The sequence below is a fragment of the Gracilinanus agilis genome, chromosome 2 (assembly GCF_016433145.1).
Source record: "Gracilinanus agilis isolate LMUSP501 chromosome 2, AgileGrace, whole genome shotgun sequence".
NCBI classification, from domain to species: domain Eukaryota; kingdom Metazoa; phylum Chordata; class Mammalia; order Didelphimorphia; family Didelphidae; genus Gracilinanus; species Gracilinanus agilis.
This window is the reverse complement of record NC_058131.1, coordinates 462175158-462200089: the sequence shown is the minus strand read 5'-3', so window position 1 is coordinate 462200089 and position 24932 is coordinate 462175158. Positions and strand designations below refer to the sequence as shown.

The 24932-nt window shown below is 39.9% G+C and overlaps 1 protein-coding gene across 1 annotated transcript in view; it reads right to left on the bottom strand.

Moving 5' to 3' along the window:
- Positions 1–24932, bottom strand: part of RAB15 (RAB15, member RAS oncogene family) — a 61680-nt gene that overhangs the window by 9154 nt on the left and 27594 nt on the right. The gene's annotated exons all lie outside the window — the stretch shown is intronic.

Here is a 24932-nt window from a genome sequence, read left to right as displayed (position 1 = left end):
CACAGGCAAGCCCCAAATAATGCTGAAACCAGTCCATAACAGAAACATTTGCTCACGTGTAGAGAGATTTACAGCAAGGGGAGGCAATGAAGACTAATATGTCATCAGTAGGAATGGGGAGTAAATTTGACAGGAGTCCAAGAAATACTTTGAGCTTCTTCAAAGGTGACTCTACTGCAGAGTAGAACTGTACTTTCCATTCCCAAATGCCTCCAGGAAAATTGATCACAACACTCAGCATGTTGTGATGTTTACTAGTATAAACAATCAGAAACATAGCCAGTCTTTGGGCTCCATTTCACATTTTATTTGGGTTGTGTCCCATGTTGTTGTTCACTTGTATTCAACTCTTCTTGACCCCGTTTGAGGTTTTCTTGGCAAAGATATTGGAATGGTTTGCCATTTCTTTTTCCAACTTATTTTATAGATGAGGAAACCAAGGCAAACAGGGTTAAATCACTTGTCCAGGGCTACACAACTACTAAGTCTAAGACTGGATTTGAACTCAGAAAAATGAGTCTTCCTAACTCTAATCCCCCTCCCTTCTCCACTGTACCACCTAACTGCCCTGTGATTTTCATCAGCTAGAGGGACAGACTTGGTATTAGACAGATTATCCGTGTACCTGTTTACCTTCATACCCTGAAAAGTAGATATCCAAACAAGAACACCAATATATCATGGGAACAATTCATGGTAAGAAAGTGGAGAGGGCAGCTGGGTAGCTCAGTGGATTGAGAGCCAGACCTAGAGATGGGAGGTCCTGGGTTCAAATCTGGCCTTAGACACTTCCCAGCTGTGTGACCCTGGGCAAGTCACTTAACCCCCATTGCCTAGCCTTTACTACTCTTCTGCCTTGGAGCTAATACACAGTATTGACTCCAAGACAGAAGGTAAGGGTTTAAAATTAATAAAAGAAAAAAAGAAAGTGGATATGGCATCCAATTTGTAGAGATGGCAGTTGGCATGGTACCTGGTGCACAGTAGGCAGTTAATAAATGCTTATTGACTTGCTGTTGACTTGACTCTACCCAACCTTTGTCTCTCCCCATTTAGGGCTTGCTCCTTAGGAAACCACTTCCCTTTGTTTTTACTCTCACACTCAATTATTGTTTGTTTTTTTTAAATTAAAGCCTTACCTTCTGTCTTAGAATCAATAGTGTATATTAGTTCCATGGCAAAAGAACTATAAGGGCTAGGCAATGTGGGTTAAGTGATTTGCCCAGGGTCACATGGCTAGGAAGTATATGAGGCCAGATTTGAACCCAGGATCTCCTGTCTCTGAGGCCTACCTCTCAATCCACTGAGCCACCTCGTTGCCACCATACCCAGTTACTCTTTCTCCCAACTGAGAACCCTCTTCCCAATATATCCACCCAGACTTAAACCTCATGTATTTGATTCATTTTTCTTCTACCCCAACCTCAGTATTGGACCTTGCTCTGTGTTAATGATTCTAGCTTCTTTCATTACCCCAAAAGTGCCAGCCTTCAATGTTCGCTCTGTAAAAAGATAAAAATTAATTTTACCTCTGATTTCTACTCTATTGATTTTACAGTGTAATTAATTTTATGCTGTATTGATTTTTATAATTTAGTTAGTATCTGCTTCAACTTATCTTGATTAGAAATTCAGTTTTGATTCTCTCTGAGTTAATTTTTAAAGGTGTGGTTGAAAAAGAACATTATTTTCACTTAGGCACTTGGTCTCTGGGACATTCATTTGTTTTCTGTAAGCTCCAACCAGTTTAACCTGGTGCTATCCTCTCAAAAGGCAAAACACTTGTCCTTGTGTAATTAGCAGATATTTGATCTCCCTCAAGGAGACAACAAACCTGATTTCTGATTTCCTAGCCAAGATTATTAAGAGGCAGATGAATTCCATAAAGCAATGTGATCGTTCCTTAATTGTCAGATGGGAGTATGATTAGCCACACCTGAATACTAATCCATTTTTCCTAGTATAAATAATTGTAAGGTTCCAAAACCAACTAGACTGCCTTCTTTTCCTGTGTTTCCAATAAAGAAGGTTTCTTCCACCTACTGGGATAGATGGCCTTAAAGAGGTGGACATTCTGACCCATTTTGTTAATAGTTATATGCTTTGCTGTTAATAAACTGATTTTGCTCAGAGTATGTACTTCAGTCTACCTTTATTGCATTTACTCATAACAATTCAGAAGGATCATTTAAAGTTCAAATTTCAACATTACCAAGCCAAGCCTCCTTTCACCTACTTTTCAAAAAACATTTATTTATTTATTTATTTATTTTGGAATATTTTTCCATGGTTACATGATTCATGTTCTTTCCCTCCCCTTCTCCCACCCCTCTCCCATAGCCAACGTGCAATTCCACTGGGTTTTACATGTATCATTGATCAAAACCTATTTCCATATTATTAATATTTGCAATAGAGCCTTGCACTTACATTAATGGCCCTTTCCCTCTTCCATAGACCTTCTCAAGGGCTAATGTGATTTAAAGATGGAGGGGACTTCAGAGATCAATATGAGAGGATGGTCTTTTCTACTCTCTCCACTAACTCAGACTCTGCCTCTGAGAATACAGATATTTTGATCAGAGGGTCTTTAGCTTTTTGGCTTCACTTTATTGCTAGTTGCTGAAGAGGCAGTGTAGGGGCAAAGGAAAAAACTGTACATGGAGTCAAAGGAGCTATCCAATTTTATACCCCCTTCCAGTTCTAAATCTATGATCTTTACATCATTCTCCCACATAAGAGGGTTTGCCCACTAATCCATCATTGGAATGTGTTGCAAGCTTTCTAAAAAGCTAGACAGATGAAATCCATTTTCTCTCCTTCTAGCCATCCAGACCAATAATTATTTAATTAGAAAGAAAACCAAACAACCTGAACCAAATCAAGCTGGTCAGACATGATTCATTTTTCACCAGCCAGGGCTGACTCATATCTATTGAGCTGTACTTTTCCAAGTGGGCAATGCCCAGCAGCCAAGAAGAGCAAGAGAAAACACATTCAAGGGTGATATTGGATGTGGGCCAGGATGGGATGTTCAGGCTTGTTCGCTTTCCCCAGGATGAACAGTTACTGTGGTAAATTCACATCCCTGAGCAGTTCCCTTGCAGGATCAGCATAGGGTTGAGTAGCTACTCAAAAATTGCTATCAATTAGCAAGCATATATTAAGCATCTACTATGTGCCAGGCCCTAGGGATAGATACAAGAAGAAATGAAATCCCAGTTTGTTTTTTTTTCTAAAATCCTTACCTTCCATTTTAGAATCAATACTATGTATTGGTCCCAATGCAGAAGAACGGTAAGGGCTAAGCAATAGAGGTTAAATGACTTGCCCAGGGTCACACAGCTAAGAAGCCTCTGAGACCAGATTTGAATCGAGGACTGCCCAGCTCTAAGTCTGGCTTTCAATCCACTGAGCCATCTAGAGGTCTCCAACAATCCCTATTTTCAAAGATTATAATTAAAAAAAAATTTTCCCCATTGTTAGCTGATTCTTGTTGTCTCCCTCCCCTCTTCCCTCCCCACTCCTGGAGTTCATAAGCAATTTCACTGGGAGACATATATGTATACACACACACACACACACACACACATACACACACACACACACATATATATATATAATCTCTCAAAACCTATTTCTATATTATTCATTTTTGTAATAGAATAATCTTTTAAAACCAAAACCCCAAATCATATACCCATATAAACAAGTGATAAATCACACACTTTCATCTGCAATCCTATTCCAATAGTTCTTTCTCTGGAGGTAGATAGCGTTCTTTTTCATAAGTCCCTCAGAATTGTTCTGGATCACTGTATCACTGTTAATAGCAAAATCAATTACTTTTGATCATCTGCAATATTTCAGTTACTATATATGATGTTCTTCTGGTTCTGCTTATTTCACTCTGCATTAGTTCATATAGATCTTTTCAGGTTTTTTTAAATTATCTGTTCATCATTCCTTGTAGTACAGTAGTATTCCATTACCACCATATATCACAAATCAGCCATTCCCCAGTTGAGGGATATCCCCTCAATTTCCAATTTTTTAACACCACAAAAAGTGTAGCTATAAATATTTTTGAACAAACAGAACCTTCCCCATTTTTTTTATCCAAAGAGCTTATATTCTAATGGAGGAAACAGCAAGGATAAAAATATAGATACAGATAGAGATATAGATACAGATACAGATACAGATACAGATACAGATATAGATATAGATACAGATGTGAATAGATGTATACATAAGGGAAGTTAAGTGGTATAGTGGACTAGGCCTGGAGTCAGGAAGAACTGATTTCAAATCTAGCCTCAGATACTATCTATGTGACCCTGGGCAAGTCATTAAACACTCCCACCCCCCCCTTTTTTTTTTAAACCCTTATACTTTGGTGTATTGTCTCATAGGTGGAAGAGTGGTAAGGGTGGGCAAAGGGGGTCAAGTGACTTGCCCAGGGTCACACAGCTGGGAAGTGGCTGAGGCCGGGTTTGAACCTTGGACCTCCTGTCTCTAGGCCTGACTCTCACTCCACTGAGCTACCCAGCTGCCCTCCCACCCCCTTTTTTTGCCTTAGTCTTGTCATCTGTAAAATAAGCTAGAGGAGGAAATGGCAAAAAACTCCAGTATCTTTGCCAAGAAAACTGCAAATGAGGTCATGAAGAGTGAAACATGACTGAACAAGATATGTATATATGTATAGAATAAAAACAAATATTTTCATACTGATCTATTAACTACTACTAATAATGTATTTATAATATAGTAAAGGCTTATGAAAGCCTTTTAAAAAAATTTAGTATGTGAAACCATGGTGTGTACAAGAATTACCATCTACAATACAAATTGGAAGACTGAGGCCCAGAGAATTTAATGCCTTGTGCATCGCAAAGTCAGGTGAAGTCAGGCTGTTTCTTGTAGACAAGATAGGGAAGTTCTACCTCACAGGTGGAGGTGGCATTAACTTTTTTTTTTTATTTCCATGTAGATACTTGATCCTTGGGGAGTCATTTGATGAAGGTATCGATCTCAGCTGAGAAAGGTACTTCTAGTTCTGAATAAAGATGTTCTTTTCCCCTGCCCCACAACACTGCTCAAATATATAGATATAGATATAGAGATATAGATATGCTTATAGATATGCTTCCCCCAAACCTATCGTAGAAGGGAACAGAAAGAGTGAGGTGAGTGACCCTTAGGAGAATGAGCTGGCATGTGCATTGGTCAGCAGCTCAGATACAGCTCAGGCATCTTAACTCTACCCCTAAGTCCCTATATGTATCACTGTAGGCTTTTGGACCAGGATCATGTCTATATATTCTTGAGCTCAGGGTCACACTAGTAAGTATCTGAGGGCAGATTTGAACTCATGATGATGAGTCTTCTTGATTCTGAGCCCAGTGCTCTATTCTTGGCACCATGTGGCTTCCCCATTATTTATCTTAAAGCACTATATAAATATGAAATATTATTCTTCCCCATTATTCTTCTTATTCTTGGAATTCCCTAGCCTGGATAATACTTAACCTATCACCTGCCAACATTTGCCTTAATATTTCTTAATGAAATATGTCATTTAAAAACAAATGAAAGTGTCAAAAAGACAACTGAGTAGACTGGGTTAATTCTTTTTTTTTTTAAAACCTTCCACCTTAGAATCAATACTATGTACTGGTTCCAAGACAGAAGAACAATAAGGGCTAGGCAAGGGGAGGTTAAGTGACTTGTCCAGGGTCACATAGCTAGGAAGTGTCTGAGGTCAGATTTGAACCTAGGACTTCTCATCTCTAGGGCTGGCTCTCAATCCACTGAGCTACCCAGCTGCCACCAGCTCAATTCTTTATGTTCCAGGTGATGTTCCATTCCTCAGTGTAATGGAGAGTGCATTAGGTTCAAATCCTGACTAACATTATGCGATGGTGGATAAATCACTTCATTTTTCTGAACTTCAAACTCTTCTGTAAAATAGGAATGATAAATCCTATTTTGTATGGCTATTTTAAGGAATTTACCTTAATTTTGTTCAGTTGCTTCAAGCATATTAGACTCTTTGTGACTCCATTTGGAGCAGATGCTGGAATTTCCTTCTCTGGCTCATTTTTACAGATGAGGAAACTGAAGCAAACATGGTTAAGTGATGTGCTCAAGGTCACACTTCTAAGTACCTGAGGGCAGATTTGAACTCATGATAATGAGTCTTCTTGATTCTGAGCCCAGTGCTCTATTCTTGGCACCACATGGCTTCCCCATTATTTATCTTAAAGCACTATATAAATATGAAATATTATTGATAATAATAGCAAAACAATCTAAGAGTTCTAAGATAGCATCCCTTTCCTTTCCTTCCTGCTTACTTGGTTTCTTGCCCCTTTGCTAATCAATTCTCTCTTCCTGGAACCTCAGTTTTAAGGAAAGGGTCTAGGTTAGGCATATCTTCATTCCTCTAAAGCTTCACTCCTGATGCTCTGAACTTTCTCCACCATGACCCTTAATCCCTTCTTCAACCCACCTCTATTCATTTTCAGCTTTCTTTTCTGTGTTATCTTCCCCTATTAGAATGTAAGCACTTGTGTGGGCCAGGCCTGTCTTTCTGCTTGAATTTGTATTTCCAACACAGCACAATGGCTGGCATGTATTAAGTACATAATAAATGGTTGTTGATTTGACTTGATTCCCTTTACCGGGGTTCTAGAAAACTTGAGTCTTTACTGTTTCCCAAGATATCTTTTATTTTTCCCTCTGCTTTTGTTTATGTAATTCCTTCCTCTCAGACTATTCTCCCTCTAATATCTATTGAAATTCTCCCCATTTTTTCAAAGGCCAGCTCAAATGCTACCTCTTCAATGAACTATCCCCTTGTTACTCCCTCTAGAAGCGATCCCTCCCTTCTGTTCTCCTATTGTACTTAATCTGTATCTCTATTACAGGGATGATTGCAAAATGCCTTGTTATATTTGTATTTGTGTGAGTGTCTTGCCTCCCCAGATAAATTGTAAAGATCATATCTTATTTGTCCTCAAATGCCTGGCAGCACCTAGCACAGTATCTTGTACAAAACTGGAACTCAACAGACATTTGCTGAATGTATGCATGCATGATTGAATACCCCAATCCCTTCATTTCCAGCACTATCTGGTTCAACTTTGGCCAAAGATAAAAAGGCTTCCTTCTTCACGGGGAGTGAAGCACTCTCAGACTAAGGAAGGGTAAGTGTGTAACAGGATATGATGGCCATGTGCTTCCAAGGAACACAGGACACTATGGTCCAAGAAGAATGCTATTTACATTTAGCAGCCCACACACTGTGTGTTTCAGGTAGAGAAAGAGGTTGAGAGTAAACAAGAATCATTTCCCATATAATCTACTTGTCATCACCACCTCTCCCACATTCCTACTTAATCTTTCCCAAAAGAAATAATCTTTCAAACTCTCATCTCAGCCTGGAGTCACAGCTTTTCTAAGAATACAGATGTCCTCATCTTTCTATCATCCTCTCAAAACTCAAATTCTTATCCTATTGGGACAAATGGTTTGCACATGGAAACTAAGCACATTCATTTGCCGAAGAAAAAGCAGACATGAAAACCAAGAGTTATGAATCCTTGAGCCTGAAAGTGAGTTGTCCTACCCCTTGTCTTCAGGGAAAAAAAGATAATGATACCTTAAATTTATTGTTGTTATTGTTCAATTATTTCATTAATGTCCAACTCTTTGTGACTCCATTTGGGGTTTTCTTGGCAAAGATGAAGGAGTTATTTGCTACTTCCTTCTTCAATTCATTTTGAAAATGAGGAAACTGAGGCAAATAGGATTAAGTGACTTACCCAGGGTCACACAGGTCTGAGTTCAGATTTGAACTTGGGAAGTAGAGTCTTCCTGATTCCAAGCACAGTGCTCTATGTACTACCTAGCTGCCCATTTATTTATTTTAAAACCCTTACCTGTTGTCTTAGAATCAATACTAAGTATTAGTTCCAAGGCAGTAGCGTGGTAAGGGCTGAGCAATTGGGATTAAGTGACTTGCCCAGAGTCACGCAGCTAGGAAGTGTCTGAGGCCAAATTTGAACCCAGGATCTTCCACCTCCAGGTCTGGCTTTCTATCCACTGACTGACCCAGCTGCTCCTGCCCTTATATTTATGAAATCTTTAATTCAGAAAACTTTCAAACATCTCTGCATTTGCCCATATTATAACAGCCCTGTGAAACATGTCAGAGGTGGTAGTATTATTTGAAAGCACAGAGTAGCTTGTCCCAGTTACATGGTCAGTAGGAAAACCAAAACTAGTAAATAAGGATTGACCCTCATCCCAGGCTCCTCAGCCAGCAAGTGGTCTTCCAAGAATCAAAACATTTTAGATCTAGAAAGACCTAAAGAGAACATCTGGCACAGTTATGGCAAACCTTTTAGAGAGGTGCCCACCTCCCCCCAGATGGCACACTGTTTCCTTCCCCAAATGAGTGTCAGGTGTGCCTTGCCTGCCCCTTACCCCACAGAGGGGAGGGAGAAAGAGCTCCCATTGGGCTGCTGGGCAGAGGGGCTGGTGGCGTGAAAAAATGTCAGCAGGCACAGTGGAGAGGTAGAAGGAAGCACTTTTGCCCCAAACCCTCTGCCTTTCTAGTAATGAAACCAGGGGGGATGGGTGGTGGCTGTGCCCCCACAGAGAGTGCTCTGCATGCCATCTTTTGCACCCATGCCATAGGTTTGCCGTCATTGATCTTGAACAATTCCCTAATTTACAAATGAGGAAGTGGCCCAGGAGACACTATCATAGTCCTTAGAAATGTCATGGAATCTACAACATCATGGCAGTAGAATGATGCTATCTGTCTACAGATGCTTCTACTCCCAAGGACAGAGATGAACTCAAGAGAGGAAAAATAATCAAAGTAAGGATAACAATATTTTCTCTATGTCCTCAGGAAATCTCCTTTTTGGAGGCCTGCCTGAGAACCCAGTAGGAAGGAGACAAAGCCTTAACTGAAATTGGTACTTGCTAAATAATGTGACCTACATTTTTGTTTTGTTTTGTGACCATATTTTTTAAACAAAAATTAGGACACATGCTCTGAAAGAGAATGTTGCTTTTGCAAAACCTCATTAAAAGTATAATTTATTTTCCTGAAATTGGGACTGTCCTGCTATATGTGGGATAAGATAGTCATGACATTCATAAACATGATTAATTGGTTGGCATTTGTGGGACCTGAGATAAGACCCTAAAGCAATGACACTTGTTGGGTAAGCTGTTTCATATTTGTTTGGCTTATCTCCCAGTCTAGATGCAAAGAAGGGACTGTGTTTAATCATTTTGAAAGCCCCTCTATGTCTAGTGCTACAACACATAGTAGGCACTCAGCAGATTCATGAATGAATGACTTAATGAATGAATAAATTGATTCTTATTCCCCCCAATACACACACACACACACACACACACACACACACACACACACACACACACACACACACTCAGTTCTAAAGACTTACATAATTGTGGTCAAAGGCAAGGTATTTATCTTCTGCCCTTCTCACTCTTTTTTTTTCAATTTCCCTTATATGTACCATTATCCTCTGTAGTTCTGAAGACTTAAAAAAAATTAGTTATCAGGCAAGCACTAGAAGGTAATATATATCTGTGTAAGTTGAACTGCCCCCAATTTGAAATTTTAGCCTTTTTCAGCAGGACACTGCCCATAGGCAGCAACCGTACCTTTGGTGACCCTGGCAAAATGCCTCCTTCCCACTATTGCTGCCACTCCCTTGTCCATGACCTCCTCTACTCCTCAGAGCCACGTTCCTCCTTTATTAACTGCCAACTGCTATCAGTGTCACAGCAAAGAATGCCAGAGAGTGGTGCCAGCTGCTACCCACCAGAACAGAGAAAATCCCAAGGAGCTAAAGGGCTAGAGCTAAGGCATGGGTAGATGTAGGCAGGGGATGAGGTTGCTCCATCATTGCTCCATTCTCAAGAACTTGATATCTTACTTATGGAAGAAAAGTGAGAAGAGCACTCCAGACTCTTTCTAGAGGTCAGAAGAAAGTATGAAGTAAAGGAGAAATTGGGTATACTCACTGAGATGAGAGGAGGGCTGGGAAATGTCCACTTCTTCCCAGTATTTTTGTTGTTGTTATTCAGGCATTTTTCATCTGTGTCCAACTCTTTGTGACCCCATTTGGGGTTTTTTGGGCAAAGATACTGAGATGGTTTGCCATTCCTTCTCTCCAGCCCATTTTACAGATGAAAAAACTGAAGCAAACAGGGGTAAGTGACTTGTCCAGGGTCACCCAGCTAGTAAGTCACTGAGGTTGGATTCAAACTCATGAAGACAAGTCTTCCTGTTTCTAAGCCTAGTGCTCCATCCATTGTACTACCTAGCTGCCCTCCTCCTAGCATAGTCTGCCTCAAAAGAAAGTCCTCTGACTACCATGCCTATAGAACTTGAAATTAAGAGGGCAGAGATTATGGACAAGAAAGTAGCAGTGATAATGGACAGCATCCTGCTAAGGTCACAGAAAGTAAATCTGCTACCTGTAGGTAGTGGATAGAGGGCAGTGGATAAAGTACTCAACCTGGAGTGAGGAAGATCTGAATTCTAATCCAGCCTGACACTAGCTGTGTGACCCTGAGGAAGTCACATCCTCTGCCTCAGTTTTTCCATCTGTAAAATAGGGATAATAATAGCACCTACCTTTCAGGGTTGTTGTGAGGATCTAACAAAATAATATTTATAAAAAAGCACTTAGCATAGTGCTGTCATATAGCAGACACTATGTCAATGCTTGCTCCCTTCCTTCCTCCCAAGAGGAGAATGGAAATAGCTCTCAAAAGCATGTTAAAAAAAATCACTAAAGTGGGTGGGAGAAGACGATCTGTTGTTCAGCAAGGGGACAGAGCTGAGTAAGTTCATTTGGCTAAAGGGTCAAAAATATCTGAAGGCTGGATGGAAGAAGGGCAGAAGTACATTCAAATAGATTCTTGACATGTCTGTTATTTTTTTCTTTTTAAACCCTTACCTTCCATCTTAGAATCAATACTGCATATTGGTTCCAAAGCAAAAGAGCAGTAATGGATAGGCAATGAGGGTTAAGTGATTTGCTGAGGGTCACAAAGCTAGGAAGTATCTGAGGCCAGAAATTGAACCCAAGACCTCCCATCTCTAGGCCTGACTCTCAATCCACTGAGCCACCCAGCTGCTCCCACCATGCTTGTCTTTACCAATTACTGAGCAAACTTCGCTCTCTTTCTCAAGGCTCAACCAGCACCCCATGGAGCTCCCTTTGGGGATCAAATATAATCAAAGCAATACAAAGAAAGAGCAGAGGACTAATCCAAAGACTCAGCAATGGGATTCCTCCATGAGGAACAATACAATTTGCCTTAAACTCAATTCTCATCCAGGTTCAGCTGGTTCACATTTACTCACACAAATCTGAAGCTAGAGGCCCACTGTCCAGGGCACCAGCCCATTGGAGGTAGGGCAAGGAGACTAAGAAAACACATATTAGGTTTCCAGAACTTCACAGGTTGAAGAATTCTAAAGACCCTGTAAAGGTGTCCAAGTCCATTTTTCAAGTCAAGTCAACCAATAAGCTTATAGTTTGAGCCAGATACTATGCTAAGCACTATGGGTCCTCAGAAAGGGGAAAAAACAATAAAAGAAAAGCAGCTAAGGGTGGAAGTAGGAGTAACAGGTGAAAAGTTGCAAAGAACATATTAATTTAATGTGAAAAACTTTCCCACAATGAAAGCTGTCCAAGAGTGGTGAGGGCTGCTTTGGAATATAGTGGGGATTCCTTTTACTGAAGGTCTTCAACAAAAACTAGATGAAACTTGTCAGGCACATTACTTTATTGATTTATTTATTCTTAAACCTTACCTTCTGTCTTAGAATCAATACTATGTATTGATTCCATGGTAGAAGAGTGGAAAGGGCAAGGCAATGACTTACCCTAAATCACACAGCTAGGAAGTATGAGAGACCAGATTTATACCCAAGACCTCCCATCTCTAGGCCTGGTTCTCTATCTACTGAGCTGCCTAGCTGCCCCTGAGGCATATAACTTTAGAGGAGTTTCTTTCTCAGGTGGAGGTAAGACTTGGTCTTTGAGGCTCATTCCAACCTTTGATTCTCACTGGGACATGTTTCCTAGGAAAGAAGTTTCCACTGGCCATGGGCCAGGCTGGACATTATTGGTGCAGCCATACTTAGCAAGAGACTAATCCAGAATTGCCTCAATATTGGTGGAATAGGCCATATCCCCAAACCTAGCAACTCCTGCTATGAATCCAGTCTTTGAAAAAGGGCTGAAAGGGTAGAATGATTACTGACTAAGTTAAATGAACAAACTTGATGATCCAGTAAGAAATGCCATTTGGGGACTCTATTAATGTAGACAATCACTAAAGGCCTAAATGCTCTGTCTGCCTCAAACTATTAATCACTAAAAATCTAAATACAAGAAATAATTGTTAACCATTTGTTGAGCACAGTTTTGTCAATTTTGATATTTGATGACTCTATACCCATGGTGGCAAACCTATGGCATACATGCCAGAGAGGGCACATAGAGTCCTCTTTGTGGGCACTGTAATGGAGGTAATTTGTAAGGAAAGGTGTGTGGGATAAGGGAATTTGAAAGGAGGTTGTCAGAGACTTGCTAAATGGGTAATCTAGGTTACAGGTAGGCTGGGATTAAGGAGATTCAGGATATAATAGGGCTGAAGTCAGGAGTATAACACAGAAGGGAAACAGAGATCTTCAGGGAGAGGAGAAATTAAACTAAACAGACAAACAGCAGGCTTTACAGACTGGGACTTAGACTGAAACACAGGCTGAGGGAAATAGACTAAACTGAAATTAACAAACAGGGTTTATTTAATTTCACAGGAAGGGGCTTGTTTTGAAGTTACACCTTCCTTCAAGATGGATACCCCGGCTTCCTTCAAGCCCAGAGTATGTTGGTTCTTTCCCTCTTCTTCCCTCTCTTAATAACTAACAGACAAATTATACTAATAGGTCTGTTGAAACACAAAAGGGTTTATTATCTTTAAAGGATGATTTGTCAGGAAAGTGGATCAAAGGAAAGCCCTAACAGTTGTCTCAGGAACCTCAGGTGGGGGAAGGGTGGCAAAGATGGAGTCTGAGTAAGGACCAGACTTTAACTCAGCTTACAAAATAAATGATGACTGACTAGTTTCTCTATATCTAATATTGTCAAATAACAATTAACCCATCACAGATTTTAACTCCTCTCTAATTACTCTCCTTATTAACTCCACAGACATATAAGGTAAGGGAGGGTAGGTAGGAAATAATATTAGGGAAGGAAGATATAAAGGGTTTATCCAAAATAATAATTTCTTAAATAAATATATCAAAGCTAGGCTAAATTTCAATACTACAGCTAGGTAAGGAGGCAGCTCGGCTGATCAGACAACCTCCCTCCACGGGAGACCCTAATCAACTGTCTTTTCCTCAAGATTCCAAATTCCTAACAGCTTTTGGAACTCAGCCAAAGCTTGAAAAAACTATATGACTCCTCTCTCTATACTACAGCACACATACAAGTTTGTTACTAGAAAATCAAAGGGACTTGGGCTGAGCTGTTTCCCTCCCCCTATCCTCCTACCTCCCCACCTGAGGACATATTTTCATATCACCCACCCCTCTGCCCAGCAGCCCAATGGGAGTGCTTCTTCCCTCTCCTGTCTGGGGTGAGGGTGAGGGGCACTTGGTCTCTAAAAGTGGGGCATGGCACTTGGTCTGTAAAAGGTTCACCATCACTGCTCTATACTGATCATATTGAGTGGCAGTGGATCCCCTTTAAGGGAATGCCATGTGCTCATATTCCCAAGGTAGAAGAATAAATGAATGAAAAAGCATTGAAAAAAAATTTTAACCCTTACCTTCTAAGAATCAATACTAAATATTAGTTTTGTAATGGGGAATTGTAGGATAGATATAAGGTATAAGATGAATATAAGACTTAAGAGAATAGAATTGAATTGAATTCCTTCAAGCTGTCATCTATTCTCTTAAGTCTTATATTCATCTTATACCTTATATCTATCCTACAATTTCCCATTACAGTTTCAAGGCAGAAGAGTAGTAAGGGCTAGGCAATTGGATTAAGTGACTTACCCAGGATCACACAGCTGGGAAGAAGTTGAGCCCAGGTTTGAATCTAGGACTTCCCATTTAGCTGTCGCACTGGAAAGGTGCTTATTAAGCACTTACATTGTATATGCTAACTAAACATTAAGGAAACAAATATAAAAGTGAAGATAGTTTCTGCCCAAAAGAAGCTTATATTCTAATAGGAGAGACATAACATATAGTGGAGTGATGATCAGAAAAGGGGAATCAATTTGTGTTTTTAGGATAGGAGGGCTACCCAAAAGACGTTCCAAGAATGAAAGACAAACCAGAGAAGGAGAATCATTCTGTAGTTCAAACTAGAAAACTTGCATGTTGTTTCCTCCTGCCTAAACCCTACTGAGTCTTCAAAGCAATATAATTTCAGGTTTGTAATTAACATTTATATAGCACTTTAAGCCATTAAATATTATTTTTGTTATTCTCACAAAAAGCCTATTAGGTAAATGGAACAATTATGATCATCTCCATTTTGTAGATTGATGAGGTTCAAGGAGGTGAAGTGATTTTTCCAAAGGTCATGAAGCCAGTAAATGTTAGTGCCTAGATTCATATGATCATAAACATAGAACTAGAAAGGATCTTAGAGATTATCTAATCCAACCTGTCACATCCAAGACTTTAAGCTCAATGTTCTTTCCATTAGACTGTGCTGCCTCCCAATGTATAATGAAGAGAGAAGTGGTGGTAACGTAAACATGATCCAGTCTGCCATATTGTGGGAACCCCCAGAAGCAACTTCCCAGAATCCTTTTCTATTGTCATACAATTCACTTCCTTACAGAAAAGGGGGGAAAATCTTGATTGTCCCTATCTACAGAGGACTTGGTAGGTCATGAATAAGATTAAAAAAAAAAAACTCTTACCTTTCATCTTAGAATTTATACTAAGTTTTGGTTCCAAAGCAGAAGAGTGGTAAGGGCTAGGCAATGGGGATTAAGTGACTTGCCCAGAGTCACACAACTAGGAAGTGTCTGAAGCCAGATCTAAACCTGGGATCTTCCCACTCCAGACCTGACTCTATTGAGCCATGTTGCTGCTCCTGTGAATAAGATTTAACAGGATGTATAAGTACATACTTAGAGTCAGCCTGGAACTCATAGGAAGAAGGCTTAAGGTTCTGCATTCATGCATGTTGCAACAGTCTTAGTGGGAAGGGGAAGGACAGAAATAAGCATGTAAATAGTACCTACTATGTACCACCAGGCATTATATTAAGCAATTTATAATATCTGTTTGATCCTCACAACAACCCTGAGAGGTAAGTACTATTATTATCTTCTTTCTATAGTTGAGGAAACTGAGGCAAAGCCATTAAGTGATTTGCCTAGGGCCATATATAGTAAGAGTCTGAGGTTGGATTTGAACTCAGGTCTTCCTGACTTCAGGTCCAGTATTCTATCAAGTGTGCCATCTAACTGTCTAGTGTAAGTCATTGCCTGTCTCTGGGCCTCAATTTTCCCAGCTGGGAAATGGGATTAATGGTGACCCTTACCTTTGTCCTATCCAATTAGAAAATTCTTGAAATCTTACATATTCCTACTACTGAGTTGAAAGAATATGTAAGCAAAGAGTTCAGAAGCTAATCTCAGTTCTCTAGTTCTGATAGATTGTATCCTGCTTGAGGAAATTCATTTTTGTCTTTTTCTCCTGGTGCCTGGCAGAGAGTAGGTGTTGAGTAAAGTTTATTACTTATTTATTGTTATAATGTTTAAAAATGTAATAATAAAGGTGTTTAACAAATGTTTATTAAATGAAGTTGAGTTTCAGAAGTTTGGCAAGTTTCACGGAGAAACAGCCTCAAAATATTAGATTGCAAAAGTGTTTCCAGATAAGAGCCAATCCACTGGAGATATGAGGGGTTATAATGGCAAATATTGACTTTCACATTGTAAAACCCATCGACAGCTCATCAGAGGAGGTGAGGAGGGGAAGAGAAAAGGGAGGAAGGAGCAGAGACTAGAGAATAATGTATTGGAAGTGGAGGGAAAGGAGGGAGAAATCTTATCTTGGAAAAGTGAATGCAGGAAATACTTGTCCCTGGAGCCGCCAATATAGAGTACTCAGAGCAGTGGCCTGATTGATAACTATGTAATCTTAATAACACTTTATGCTTATCTTTTCTCAAAGGACCTCAAAGCATGTTCACAGGTATTATCTCATTCTTACCGATTAGATCTCTAGGAAAGAAAAGAATAGAAATCTGGATCTATTATATCTATGTCAAAGGAGAGACTGAGGAACAGAGAAAGATACTTTTCTACCCAGACCTCCCAATTTCCTTCCCTCCCCTCCATGGAAAGCTGTTGGTGAAAGGTGATACTATGGCAGTGTACACTTGGCAGTAGGAGAGCCCCAGAGAAATTAGTAGTCAAACCTGTCTTACAGGAAACTTAGAGGGGCTTTCATTCATTCCCTTGGGGTTTTCCATTACCACAAGTATAAACAGGTGCGGCTATAGAACAATTCTGTATTTCTAGCCTCCAAGGAGGCTTCTGGAAGATCAGCAAGAAGCAATAGGTACAAAGACCCAGGAGTCTGGTTTAGGAAGGCTGAAAACTACCTGGCAGATTTAGAAGCTTAACAACTTCAGTCATTCCAACAGAACGCTAGAGTCCATTCGCTAGAATCAGTAGCAACTTAAGTTAAAAGACACAAAGGATCCTCTTTCCTTTTGTTGATGACAAAATAAATGTCTTTACATGTCCTACTTTATTCTTTTGTCTTCCACCAATTTGGGGCTCCTGCTTAAACAGAATCTACTGCATTAAGTGATCCTCGAACCCTGGCGTCAAAGGCTGTGTAACCCCTGTGTCTGAGGCATCTTCCTGTCATAAGAGAAAAGAGGCTGACCAAGCACTCTCTCACATCCTCTGCTTCCACTCAGGTGGAGCATGGGTACATTGGTAGCTAGAATTCCCCAAAGGGAATTCCTATACTTGGCCTGCAGGGCCAGACTTGGCAGCCACTTTGCAGCACCAACAACAATGCTCTGAGAAGTTAACCCTCTCAGTATTGGAACTACCTCCCATGTGGTCTGATTGTTGAATGCTTCTTCATGGCCAAATGGCCTTAGCCATGCTTCACTTTACTCCTCAATTATATTCTTTCTTTTCTTTCCTTTTTTAACTCTTTTTTAAAACCCTTACTTTCCATCTTGGAATCAATACTCTACATTGGTTCCAAGGCAGAAGAATGGTAAGAACTAGACAATTAGTATTGTGTGACTTTCGCAGGGTCACACAATCAGGAAGGGTCTGAGTCCAAATTTGAACCTAGGTCCTCCTGACTCTAGGCTTGATACTCTATCCACTGAACCACTGAGGTATGCCTCTTCAGGTATATTCTTGCCAGCTGCCTCTGCTCCTCTCTCTGTCTCCCACCACCCTACCACTTTCTTATTCAAGAATCATAATCAAACCCATAATTCATTGCTACAAAAAAAAACACATGCCAGTTTACTGCCTTATGGTTCCATTCAGCATCTCTAACTGTCCTATTCAAATTCCCTTTTCTGATCACCACTCTACTATATGTGATTTGTCTCCCATTAGAATGTAAGATATATTAGGGCAAAAACGGTCATCACTTTTAAATTCATATCCCTAATACTTAGCATGGTAAGTGCTTAATAAATGCATTTTCATTCATTTATTCTTCTTCCTCCTATAAGAAAGCACTTGGGAATATGAGCACAGGGCATTCCCTTAAAGGAAGTCCATTGGTTTCCTTTTTAAGCACTCAGATTTACATGGCATCAATGAGGTTTGCTGTACCTAGTTAAAGAACAGAGAAAGGACTTGTATTTGAACCCAGCAAAAGTCAGGACAATTCCTTTCTCCTATCTGGTGGGCTTCACTCCTCAGGATCCCATATAGATATGTACTCCTTACATATTTCCCTGAGAAGGCCAAACAAAGAAGGACCTCAGGACTTAGTCCTATGCTGGATCCAGATTCTTCCTGTGCATTTCAGTCCTTTGACCAATAGGATTATGGTCCCTTCAGTTATTCTGTTCCCTCCAACACCTAGGACTTCCTCTTCCCTGCCCCAGGTAGTATCTTTCAAGCATCTCTTCCCAGATTGCCTTTCTAATTGCTATTCATTCATTAATGTCCCATTTGTTAATCATTCTGCTGCTGCTCCAGTTCTTTGCCATTCTCTCTATTCCTCAGGAAAGTATTGCAGTTCTTTCAAAATTGAAAAGAACCAAAATCCCTATAAACTGCATAAATCTTTCTTTTCTTTTTTAAAAACCCTTACCTTACTATCTTAGAAGTGATGGTAAGTATTGGTTCCAAGGCAGAAGAGTGGTAAGGGTTAGTACTTGGAGTTAAGTGAATTGCCCAGGGTCACACAGCTGGGCAGTGTTTGAAGCCACATTGATCTTATGAAAGGGAATTAGGGACCTTGACAACCATCTAGTCCAACCCTACAGGATAAAACCTCAATTCCATTTTAGATTGTCCATATTCTGATTTCAAACTTCCTTTCCAACTTGATCTCCTCCCACTCTACCACACAAAACCAATGTCCCAGCCATACTGATCTATTTTTATCTCCTGAATATGCCACATTAATTCCCAGATCTTTGTCTTTGTTCATTCTGTTCCCCAATCTATAATACCCACCCCCTTCTCCTCTATCTGTCTTTCAAAGCCTATCACAAGTCCAAGTGCTTTATCAGCCAATACCCTAAGATAATTCTTGTGCTCTTATTATTTCTTGTGGTATTTAACTTTTCCTGAACCATGTCTCCCCAACTAGATTACAAACTCATTGAAGGCAACAATACAATGCTTTGCACGTTGTAGGTACTGTTGTGAGGAAGATTAGATTAGCTAGTGATTAGGAATTAAGTTGTACATAGCAGGAAGGAGCTGGAGCTGGGAATTCCAGGTTGGAATGAAGGAGCAGGAAGAAGTGACTTGTGCTCTGAGACTCCATTGGGGTTAACACAAACTGTGGTTAGCCCTGGGAGCACTCAGAGTAAAAGGACATCCTGTCTCCTGATTTTCCCCTGGGATCCTGAGTGGTGGCATCTAGTAAAAGGAGAAGATCAACAGTCCTGTATCAAGGAAGAGGAGGAAGTTTTGAGATCCGGTGGACAGAGTCATGAGCACACCTTCTCTACTTGGTTCCTAAGATAACCTTAGCTCCTGACATCCAGAGATCATCAGTGGATTGCAGTGAGAATCCCAAAGCCACAAAAGCCCTAGCTGTACTCAAGCCTGGCAGGTTCCAGATCTGAGGCAGTCACCCAGAGACTCCATTTACAGCTCCTTGGGCCCTGTTAGTTTTAGATCACTTAGACAAGAGTAGAATAAGTCCTCCCATTGCCCTGTGGTCTTATCCTTTAGATTTTAAGCATAGAAATCCCTTTTCCACCTTTTAGTCAAACATAATTAAAGCTGTTAAGTCCCTTTTACTTTGTCAGCCTATTTCTAGACTCTGGCCTAGAGGAAGCTGAGTGACAGTTAAGATCAACTGCCATTCCTGTGGGAATCCAGTAAACTCTGGTCTTTCCATCCTGGTCCAGTCTCTCATAAATCCCAGTGTGTGTGTTCCCACAAACCACTTAGTTTATTTATAATATCCCTGGTGACCCCATTACCTTTACTTATATTTCCCACAGTACTCAACAAATAGTTGTTGAATGGTCTAGAACAGCACTGTCCAAGGCACAGGAAAGAGGACAGAGGACACAAGGGCATCAACCTAACCATCTTTGCACCAACCATGGACTTCCTCACCTACCTGGCTAATTCAGACATCTCAAAAAAGAAATGCACTGGAAACTTCCATGACTGTATAGTCACACTAGTCATCTGTCTGGAACAGAAAGGAGAGAAGAGTGTAGAAAGAAGAGTACCATGGATTCTCTGGAACTATCTTATCATCTGATCTCTGGCCAGATCTTACCCTAGTTAGCCTGGACTTAGATTATTTCTCATGTTCCTAAAGTGGTTATAAGAGATAGAAAAGAATGAAGATGTCAGAATTAGAAAGCTGTCCGCATAATTCCAAACCTTGTCTTGACTCTCCAATGGATTTTTCTTGTGATGAGGGAGTTTTTGTCACAGGGCACTAAAATCAGGAGTCACAGGATCTTTACTTATATCAAGGTTCAAAATTCCAATTCTAGGGCAAGGACACTCATTCCTCTTTGGGAAACCTCGACTTCCCAGTCTGGGAAAGGTGATTATATTTGTAGACAGTGATTATAAAGAGAGCGTCCATTGTGTACATTACATGTTGGTGTTCAAAGTTTTTGTTTTTCTTCTTTGTACACCTTGACTCATTTGGTCTCCACAATAATCTTGTGAGGTTAACAAGGCAAAAATAATCCTTGTTTTACAGATGAAATAAGGAAATGGATGTCCAGAGTGATAATTTACCTGAGGTCACACCAAGAGAGACTTCTGATCCCAAGTTCAAGGCTTTGTCTACAATACCCTTTCCTAATAGAATATAAATAGTTATTATTCATTGCCCTGGCTCCTTAATCTGTGCCTTAGTTTCTTTTATCTTCCCACTGGTCTCTCCTGACTTCTTATGAATTTACTTTATAACAGCTATGGAATACAATCTCCTGCCATTAAAGGGTAAAACTTGGGCTTTGCTCTCTAGGTGCTTTCCTCCCAAGTCTCATTTAAACTTAGAAAACACACCAAAGGAGAGTGAACATTACAAGCCCTTTTCCATACTGGAAGCTTCTGAACATTCAAAAAAGCAAGGCAAAAATCAATTTAAAGAAAAAGAAGTTTTTCTTGTTTTCCCAAACATATCAGAGGCCAAAACTCATTAAAGTTCAAGGGATGGGTAGAGCAGAGGCATATTTTACCTAACAGTGGTTCTAAGAACACTGCTTTAGGTGAAAGAACAGCATAGAGGGCAATCAATAGGAATAAGTTCATAAATGCAAAATATATTTCTGGATCAAGGAAGTCCCTCATAACTCACACACATGTGAAGCTCTGTTTTTGTTCAGTTGTTTTTAGTCATGTCTGACTCTTTGTGATCCCATTTGGACTTTTCTTAGAGATTCTGGAATAGTTTGCCATTTCCTTCTCCAGTTCATTTTATGGATGAGGAAACTGAAGCAAACAGGATTAAGTGACTGCCCAGAGTCACACACCTAGCAAGTGTTGGAAGTCAGATATGAACTCAGGAAGATAAGTCTTCCTGACCCTAGACCTGGCACTCTGTCTGTTGGGTCTCCTAGTTTCCCTAGTGAAGCTCTGGGTCCCAGGAAGGGAGAAGCATGGAGAAGGACCCTGGTCTGAGTCATAGAGTATTAGTGCTAAGAATGCTTCCTGAAGCATCATGGGGACTGACTCTAGGCTATAGTGGGGTATAAGGTATAGGTCTGGCCTGGACTAAACTGAGCAGAGCAAGACTAGGAACAGTGGATATAAAATTAGTAATTATTTACTCTGAGCAGCTTTATAAGGGGGACTTATTAGGACTGAAAGAAAGGTCTTCCCCAATCCATATGACCAGAGGCTAGAAACTAAACAAAAGGGAAATTTGGAGGACAACTGCTTTCAGGCCAAGGACTCCTTAAAATTGTAGAGACCAAGTTTCCTCATCTTATCTACCTTATAAGAACCTTATTTGCAGAGAATCTTTTGAATCTTTCCCAGACTATTAAAAAAAGAACTCAAAAGACAGATAATGACTGAATTATGAATTGGTCTTGCCTCTTTCCTAGAAACTAGTCCCATTAGCCTGAAGACTAAATATAAAGAGTTTAATCAAATCTAAAGAACAAGAAACCCATTTCCAACTACCCTAGCCTCTGAATATTGTATCTTGCCCAAGCTTTGGTGAACCCACACTGTTCTGTATATATACTGTATATATACTGGCTGTTGTTGTCCCTTCCTCTAAAAGACCATTTAATCACCTCTCTATCTGTATCTCATTGGATACTCCAGTGCTATGGCTCTGTGTGACATCCCAGATTATAATCTTCTTGCCTTGATTAAAGACCCATTATCATTATTACTTTGGTAGCTGGATTTTTTTTTAGGTTGCCACTTCCAAGGGCATTGTAGGGTACTAAGCATTTCACATATGGACATTTTATCAATCCAAAGGATCAAGGGGTAAAAAGGATATTCACTGTAATGAATTTTAAGAAAATTGTAATGAAATTGTAAGAAAAGCAGCTTAGGACAATTCAGAGGACCAAAGAGAATACTACCCCTTTGATAAATGTAACAAGGAGACCTATTTGAAACCAGCCCCAAACAGGTACTAATACATTGCTGGTGGAACTGCAAATACATGCAGCCATTCTGGAGAGCAATGTGGAACTAGGCTCATAAAACTATGTATGTCTTTTAATTCAGAAATACCACTACTAAGTCTGTATCCTGAAGAAATCAGATAAAAGAAAAGGACCTATCTGTACCTAAATATTTTTAGCAGCTCTTTTTGTAGTGGCAAAGAATTGGGAATTGAGGGGTTGTCTATCACTTGGGGATTGGATGAACATGTTGTGGTATATGGTTATAGTAGAATAGTATTGTACCACAAGTAATGACAAATGGGATGAGTTAAGAAAAACCTGGAAAAACTTTTATGAACTCATGCAAATTGATGTGAGCAAAACAAGGAGAATAATGTATACTTTAAACAAATATTATATGATAATTAGTTGTGAAGGACTAAACCATTATCAGCAAAGCAAGTTTCCAAGATAAAGGGACTCATGATGAAAATGCTGTCCATAGACAAAGAAGAAACTGTTGGTAGTGCAGACCAAAGCATGCAATCTTCCACTTTATTTCCTTCATGAGATTTTTATTGTATATGTGATGTGTGACTTCTATCATGACTTGAGCAATATGGAAATATGCATTACCTGAAATTTACTGCCTGGGGCAAGGGGAGGGAAAGGAGAGAAGAGGAGAGAAAATCTAAATCTTAAAATGTCAGAAAACAATTGTCAAAAATTGTTTCTAGAAGGGATGGAGCCAAGATGGTGGCTTGATAGCAATAAAAGCTGAAACCACTCTGAGAATCCTTCCAAAAATTTGTTTCTACATATAACTGAAGTAATTAATTAATTAATTTTAAAAGGGGGGTTAGAAAACAGTCTCAAACAAAGATCACTGAGGATGAGGATTGCTTCAATATACTATTGTCCATCAGTTCTTTTACCTATGGCTGTTTTGGGGAGTTTTGGAAGATGTAGCTGAGAAACTACAAGTCCAGTAACTTTTTAGAGATAACTGGACAGGTATAAGACAGGTACTTTTTGAGGTCATACGTTTTCAAAAGGTGGGTTTTTTACATTTCTCATCATAATGTAGAAATGAGTCACTAAATAAAGGAGGTCCTGTAGCTAGATGACACCAGTGGCTAGAGTAGTGGGCCTGAAGTCAGGAAGGCTCATCTTTGTGTATTCAGATTTGGCCTTCTATACTTACTATGTGACTCTGGGCGAGTTTCTTAACCCTGTTTGCCTGTTTCATCAACTGTAAAATGAACTGAAGATGGAATGGCAAGCTCTCCAGGCTCTTTGCCAAGAAAGCCCCAAATGGGATCATGAAAGGGTCAGATACAACTGAACAGCAACAACCTGTTTTAAAGAAGGAAATTCAATCAAAAGCTAAGCATAGAATAAAATAGGGGTTAAGATCAAAAGTTTGAAAAAGCCAGGACAGAAATACAGAGAAAGCAACCAGAAAAGTTGCTTTCAGAAGAAAGAAGCTAGAAGACAGGAGATCTGAACTGGGTACACAGCCAACAGTCAGAGATACTTAACTGGAGGAGAAGACTATAATTGCTGAAAGCTGATCAGAGTAAACAGAATCCTTCCACTAAAGAGCTGGCTGGGCTTTATTGCTCTTTGAGGAAATCCCCTTAAAGCATTGCCCATTTGAGAGAGAAGAACTCAAGGGTTCAGAGGGCTTGTCTAAGGAAGTTGGTAATTTTCTGGCTTAAGGGAATTTCTGCTCACTGAACTTTACCTTAACACCTCTTTCAAGGCTTAGCCAAGAGAGTAGACCTGGAAAGTTGCAGACTTGATGCCTGACGCAGATGTTTCACTGAAAGAAAGTAATGCTTGTTTTTGTTTTGCTAAAAGAAATTTGTTGTTTGTCCTTTCTTTTGAAGAGGACCAGTGGCATCATGAGAGATTTGGATTTAAATGAGGCAGAATTGCACAAAGTCATCATACTCTCTCTCCTAAAGTCATCAGAGTCAAATAGTAAGATAAAAGTCAGGATGAGTGGCAGTGGCCAACCAGGATTCACTGGATGACATTCATAATACCTGCTTCAACTGCCTTCATGGATGTTGAACAAATTGTTCTCATTTGATGGGAGATGTCTTCACATGCTTGGGGCAGACATTCCCCTAAGAGAGTTTTATTGCTTATGTGTCTGCTGTACATGCTACAGCTTTTGGAGTCATGGATGAGAGTTGGGTGAAAGGTAAGCCCAAGCTTACCCAAGCTCATTTGAGCAGGCTTGAAAGGGCTCAGCGAGTCCTTGCACCACAGGTGCTTCCTGAACATCCTTTAGTAAAATTATTTTAACACTATCCCAGCAAACTAAAAGAACCAGAGAAGAAGCAAGCAGAGAGACTCAGAAGCAGATGGCACATGGTATATATTGTTTCTCAAAAGAGAACATTGTATCTAGCCTGAAGTCCAGAGATGTGAGTTTTCCCAGATATGTTGAATTCTCTAATTATTACCTCCTTGATAGGTTTCTGTATGTGTATGCCTGTGTTCAGGCTGTGACCTGAATTA